This window comes from Chrysochloris asiatica, unplaced genomic scaffold, assembly GCF_000296735.1.
Source record: "Chrysochloris asiatica unplaced genomic scaffold, ChrAsi1.0 scaffold00026, whole genome shotgun sequence".
NCBI classification, from domain to species: domain Eukaryota; kingdom Metazoa; phylum Chordata; class Mammalia; order Afrosoricida; family Chrysochloridae; genus Chrysochloris; species Chrysochloris asiatica.
This window is the reverse complement of record NW_006408544.1, coordinates 8,653,816-8,659,468: the sequence shown is the minus strand read 5'-3', so window position 1 is coordinate 8,659,468 and position 5,653 is coordinate 8,653,816. Positions and strand designations below refer to the sequence as shown.

The 5,653-nt window shown below is 39.6% G+C and overlaps 1 pseudogene; it reads left to right on the top strand.

The window, feature by feature from the left end:
* Positions 1–4,210: 4,210 nt before the first annotated feature.
* Positions 4,211–5,653, top strand: part of LOC102825180 — a 40,616-nt pseudogene continuing 39,173 nt past the window's right edge.

Genomic DNA, 5,653 nt, shown 5'->3' with positions numbered 1-5,653 from the left:
GAGCTTAATCTGATTTGCTTGCCTTTGTATGTTACACTTCTCTTTTCCCTAGCTGCTTTCAGGATTCTGTCCTTATCTTTGATTTTGGAGAGCTTGGTTATTATATGTCTTGGTGATTTTCTTTTAGTGTCTGTCCTTCCTGGGGTTTGTTGAGCTTCTTGAATGTTTATCTTTTCACTTTTCAGGATGTTAGGGAAATTTTCTTCCAGAAGTTCTTCAACTATTTCCTCTGTGGACTTGTATGATTCTTCCTGTTCCAGAATGCCAATAATTCTTAAGTTATTACTCTTCATGTTGTCCATCATGAATGTTAGACCTTCTTCAGATTTGTTTATCCTTTTTTGTGTTTGCTCTTCTATCTTAGTAGTGTTGAGAGATTTGTCTTCTAGCTCACTAGTTCTGGCTTCTATCTCTTCAACTCTACTCCTTTGCCCTTTCAGTGTATCGTCCATTTCTGATATTCTTTATTAATCATTTGGACCTCTCTTTGTAGGTTTTGAATTGTTTCTAATTTTGTATCTATTTTATTTGATTGTTCCTGTAGCACTTTCCTGACTTCTTCCTTATATTTCTCAACTCCGTTGTATAGTGTTTTAATACATTTTATAATAATTTTTCTGAATTCCTTCTCAGGCATTACCAAAGCCTGTCCATCTTCTAGTATGGAGTGTGGGTTTACTTTCAGCTCATTTGCCTCAGTCACTTAATCTCGTTTCTGTACATGTGTTGATATGGTCATCTGTTTCTGTTTTGGGGACATATTCAGGAGTTTTCTGTGGCCTTAATACTTAGATGGGTGTGTATTTTGGTATTTTTTATGCTTTTTTATTTCCTCTAGGTAGATGTGATCAGGAGATGGGCTTCCCTTTTCATTCTTCTTCCTGAGAAATTTCAAGATGCCACTATTGATCGTTGTGATGTAACTCATGATTTAATTTTCAGCCTAGTTCTCTTTTATTCTCCCTGTCCCACTCCACAGTCCCAGTTCAGGCCTTTCCCCAATGATAAACAGTTTAGGGCTGGCTGTGACCATTTTGTACTGCCACTTGGTTTTAAGTGGAAACTGTCACTTTAAATTTTGAGGATATCTGTGCGCATGCCTAGTAGAACCCTCCGGGGGTGGGGATAAGATGTCCATTTGCTCAGGCACCCCTCTAGTCTCCTGAATCTAGGTGCTCAGCCAGCAAGAGACCAATGAACAGATATAGAAAAAAAAAAAGAAAAGAAAAGAATGTCCACACCTTTATCTCCACAGTTCTGACAGGTGTCTGTGGCTGCTCTGATCCTTCCCCCACTTGGTCTTGCCCAAGATGGAGGCTCTGGGAGCAGCTGAGCATCTTGAATTAGAAAGCGATGGATTTCTTGCTTCTGCTACAAATTTCCCTAGCTGTAAGCCTTCCAACCTTCTAAATATTCCTTTATATGTGGTTCAGAGTTCTGGGACCATGCCCTGAGCCTGCTTGGTCTGGTATTCTGTGTTGTTGCTGATGGAGCTCCTCACTGCACTTCTACTTGATCTGCCATCTTGTTTGTTCTCTCTCCTTGCCTTTTAAATATACTTTGCCCATCTGTCAACAAGCTTTCATATTCCCTTATTAAAAAATATTTTAGGTTGAGCTATGAGCCAAAAAATCACCACTGTCTTAATTTCTTATTCAGAGGAAAATTTTCGTCCTCAAAGGGCTGCTTTCAGGTGACTAAACAGTTGTAAGTCCAATGGAGCAAAAATCAGGACTATAGGGAGGATGCTTTAACACCTCAAAATGAAGTTTTTGCAGAGAGTTAACAGCGTGGGCAGAGATTTGCTGACATGTATTGTTATACAAGATCACAACATCCTTGGATGCCAGTCCTCTGCATTTAATATGAAGTTTAAGCTTCAGGTCTTCAGTGAGCATCTCACTGTAATTAGCACTGTTAATTGTTAAAACCTTTTTCATGACAGTTTTCCAATACTGACCCTTGAGAGTCCCAGAAAATGGTAAGCATCAATTTTCCAGCTGATGGCTTATTTTTGAACTTTTTTTGGTTGGTGATTGAGAATGTCTCCATTCCATATTCTGCTGTTTATTCTTAGGTTCATAGTGATGTCTTGTCACCTATAAGGAATTTTTAAAAGAATCTTTTACTTTCCTTAGAGTATGGGTCTAAATTTTGTTCGCAGATGTCCAAACACTTCTGTTTATGCTCTTCTGTGAGTTGTTTTGGTATCTATTTTTCATAAACTTTTCAAAACCCACATCTGTTGTGGATTATTTCATAGGCAGAGCCATGGTTTATTTGCAAATTATTTGCCACATAATCCACTGTCACTCATCTATTCAACAGAATAATTTTCCTTGCATGCTCAATGTTGTCATCAGCTGTGAACATGAACGGGCATTTTAATATAACTGGAGTGTGGATAATTTTTTACTCACACATTCACAGTAAGAAGACGAAAAAAAAAGGAATAGATCACTGCTCAGCAGGAATTTGCCCAGGTGGGCAAACATGCCATCATTTTCAATGGGCAAACATTTTCATGACTTCACTATTTCTAGTCACATGGTTTCACCTACACTTTCTAATCAAAGCTGTCCTGGATACAGAATCTTGCATTTATACCAATATGTGAAATGAATATTAATCTGAAACAGTCACATACCCAAACACTGATAACACTGGATAAACCAGAAGATATAAAATACCTCCGGAAAGTTTGGGTGTTTCCATGTATGGACTGGAGGCCCAACCACATCCACATTGCCTTTATCTTAATGGTTAGTAATAAAGTATCTGGAGTAGACAGACAGCTTGGGTTTGAATTTTGGCTTCACTGCTGAGCAGCTTGATTCTGCATAAGCAACTAATTTCTTTGTTTCTCATGGATAGCACATTTTTTTTTTTTAATTTTGTTTTGTAAGTATGATGAATACCAATATGCAAAATTTTTTCCCATTTTCTAGAACAAAGTAATAGCTTATTAAAATTTAAATATCAAGCATTTTTAGTCCAGTTATAAAGAATAAGCAGAGTATTCAGCAAGGAGAAGAAGGACAAAAATTCACTTCCATGACCTTCTAAATCTCCATCTCTTTCCATTACTATATCTAGTGCTATTAGTAAAAAAAGCAGAGGCCAAGACAAGTAAGAGAAAAGAATCAGGGTTCAGTTTTGATTTAAAAAATTCTGTAGAAGAATTCTGATTAAAATGGGGCAAAATGCAGAATAGAATTTCAAGTTTTCAGACTCCAGACTCTCTGGAGCCATGGGGGCTGGATGAGCCTATGAAACTATTGTCCTGAAATAATCTTTAAAAGAGAAACCAAAAATATCCTTGAAGTCTTCTTAAAGTCAAACATTACATTAGCTTAACTAGTTAAAAAAAAAGTCTGCCTTGAGCATTATGCTCTTTAAGAACTATCTCTATGGTTACGAATCAGGCTGCAAGCCACAAGGTCAGCAGTTCGAAACTACCAGCTATTCTGTGGAAGAAAGATGGGGCTTTCTGCTCCCGTAAAGATTTACAGACTCGGAAACCCTGTTCAGGGTCGCTATGAGTCGGAACCGACTCCACGCACATAACAACAACAACAACTATGGGATCAAAGTGATAGCAGTAACACAAAAGATTAGATAGGAACCTTAGGGAACAGTGAATTTATGTTAATTGAAGAGGAAAAACTCAGAAAAGGAGTGAAAATGATTGTACAACTTAAAGAATGTACTCAGTGTCACTGAATTATACATGTTCTTATTACTATTAAGTGCTGTGGAGTTGATGCTGACTCATCGCGATCCTGCATAGGGTTTCCAAGGTGCAAATGGTGGGTTTGAACTGCCAATCTTGCAGTGCCAGTGCTTATCATACATCACCACACCAGTACTCCAAATTATGCATATAGAAAGTTGAATTGGTATCAGTTTATGTATATTCTCAATTGCTAAGTGCCTGTCGAGTTGTTCTGACTCATATAGAGCCTGTATAGGAAAAGAGGACTTACATATATGTACCACAAAAAGCTAATGAAGTTTTCCTCTGCACTTTGTTCCCAAGAAGAGCCTTTACTGCTAATTAGTAAGACTAGTAGTTGAGTCATACATTCTGCCCTCCCTTTTTCCCGATCCCAAAAGTGGATGGGACAGTCCTCCCTGAAGTCTAGTAAAGACCATCAAGGTCAGTCAGAGACAGTCAGACAATCAGTGATCCAGTAGCAGCTCCACACAACTTCTTGTAGGTATCTCTGGGCTTTTCTAAGTAGCCTCCCCATTCGGTCTGTTTCTGCTGCTGCTCAAGGCATCCCAGTTCTACCTGTGCAGGCAGTGGCTTCTCAAAATTCTGCAGCAGTTCCGATCACCTCCTTTCCATTGGTTCTTCGGGCACAAACATAAGGTAGGGAAAAGTAATGATGGTAATGGGACAGCAGGGAGGGCCTGAACTGAGAGCTTGGTCAACAAATCACTGGACAAAGCCTTATTATGCGAACCCAGGTAAACCCAGCTCACCTTTCTGGTGTTAGCTCCTAACTCCCTTACAAAGGGGAGCTCACTGCCTCCCAAGAAGGCCTTTGTAAGTTCCCTCAGATAAACCTTCTTGTGTAGACCTGAAGTTCATCCTGACCACTCTGCAAAGCTGGAAGATGATGGTTCTTCCTTCTTCAATCTCCTCCTCTTCAGGCTGAGCACCACCATCAGTCACAGCTGTTCCCAGAGACCAATTCTTCTAGCTGCTTCCTCACTCCAATTATTCAATCCCATGTCTCAGTTACCTAGGGCTGATGTAACAAAAATACCACCGGTGGGGAACTTTAAAGACTAGAAATATGTTATTTTGAAGTTTTGAAGTCTAGAAGATTGAATTAAGAGTGTGTGTGTTGGGTGGAGGGTCCCTAATAGAAGATCCTTGTTTTTCTCAGCTTCTATAGCACTTAGTGTTTACTGGTCACTTAGTGTTTACTGGTGTTCCTTGACTATCTATAGAGGTACCATCTACTGGCAACTGTTTGTCCTCCCAGCAGCACTACCTCCAGTTTTAGAAAACCCTCAGAATGGATTTAATTTAGGATTCAACATACTCTGGTAATGAATGTCTGGGTGGCATAAGCAGTTAAGTACTCAACTACTAGTGGAAAGGTTTGTGGTTCAAACCTACCTAGAGGTGCCTTTGAAGAAAGGTCCTGCCATGTGCTTCTGAAAGGTCACAGTCATGAAAATCCGATGGAGCTCAGTTCTGTTGGTACTCCTCAAGGGTCTCATTAACATAACAAAAGAAAAGATTGTACTCAGTCAAAGTAGCAATCATTTAATCAGGTTATAATTTCAACACTTTATGGGGGACACAATTCACTCCAAAATACCATTCTACCTGCCTGGCCCTGAACACAGAAATTAATCTGATAGGATTTATGCCCTTAGGGCTCACGGTCTGTGGAGGAGGTAGACAGCAAATCTAAGAAGGTTCAGGGTACAGGAAGACACTCACTCTGCAGGGGTGGGGTGAAGGTTATGTCAGGTGTAACAGAACAGCTGTCTTGGATTGTTCAAGACTGAGAGGTTTTCTAGACCACGGGATTTTTAGTACTAATACCAGACAATCTCAGGTAAACATCCAAGAAAGTCCTTGAATGACCGTGCTCCCATGCTCCAGGCAAGGGTTATTAGCTTTTTTTTT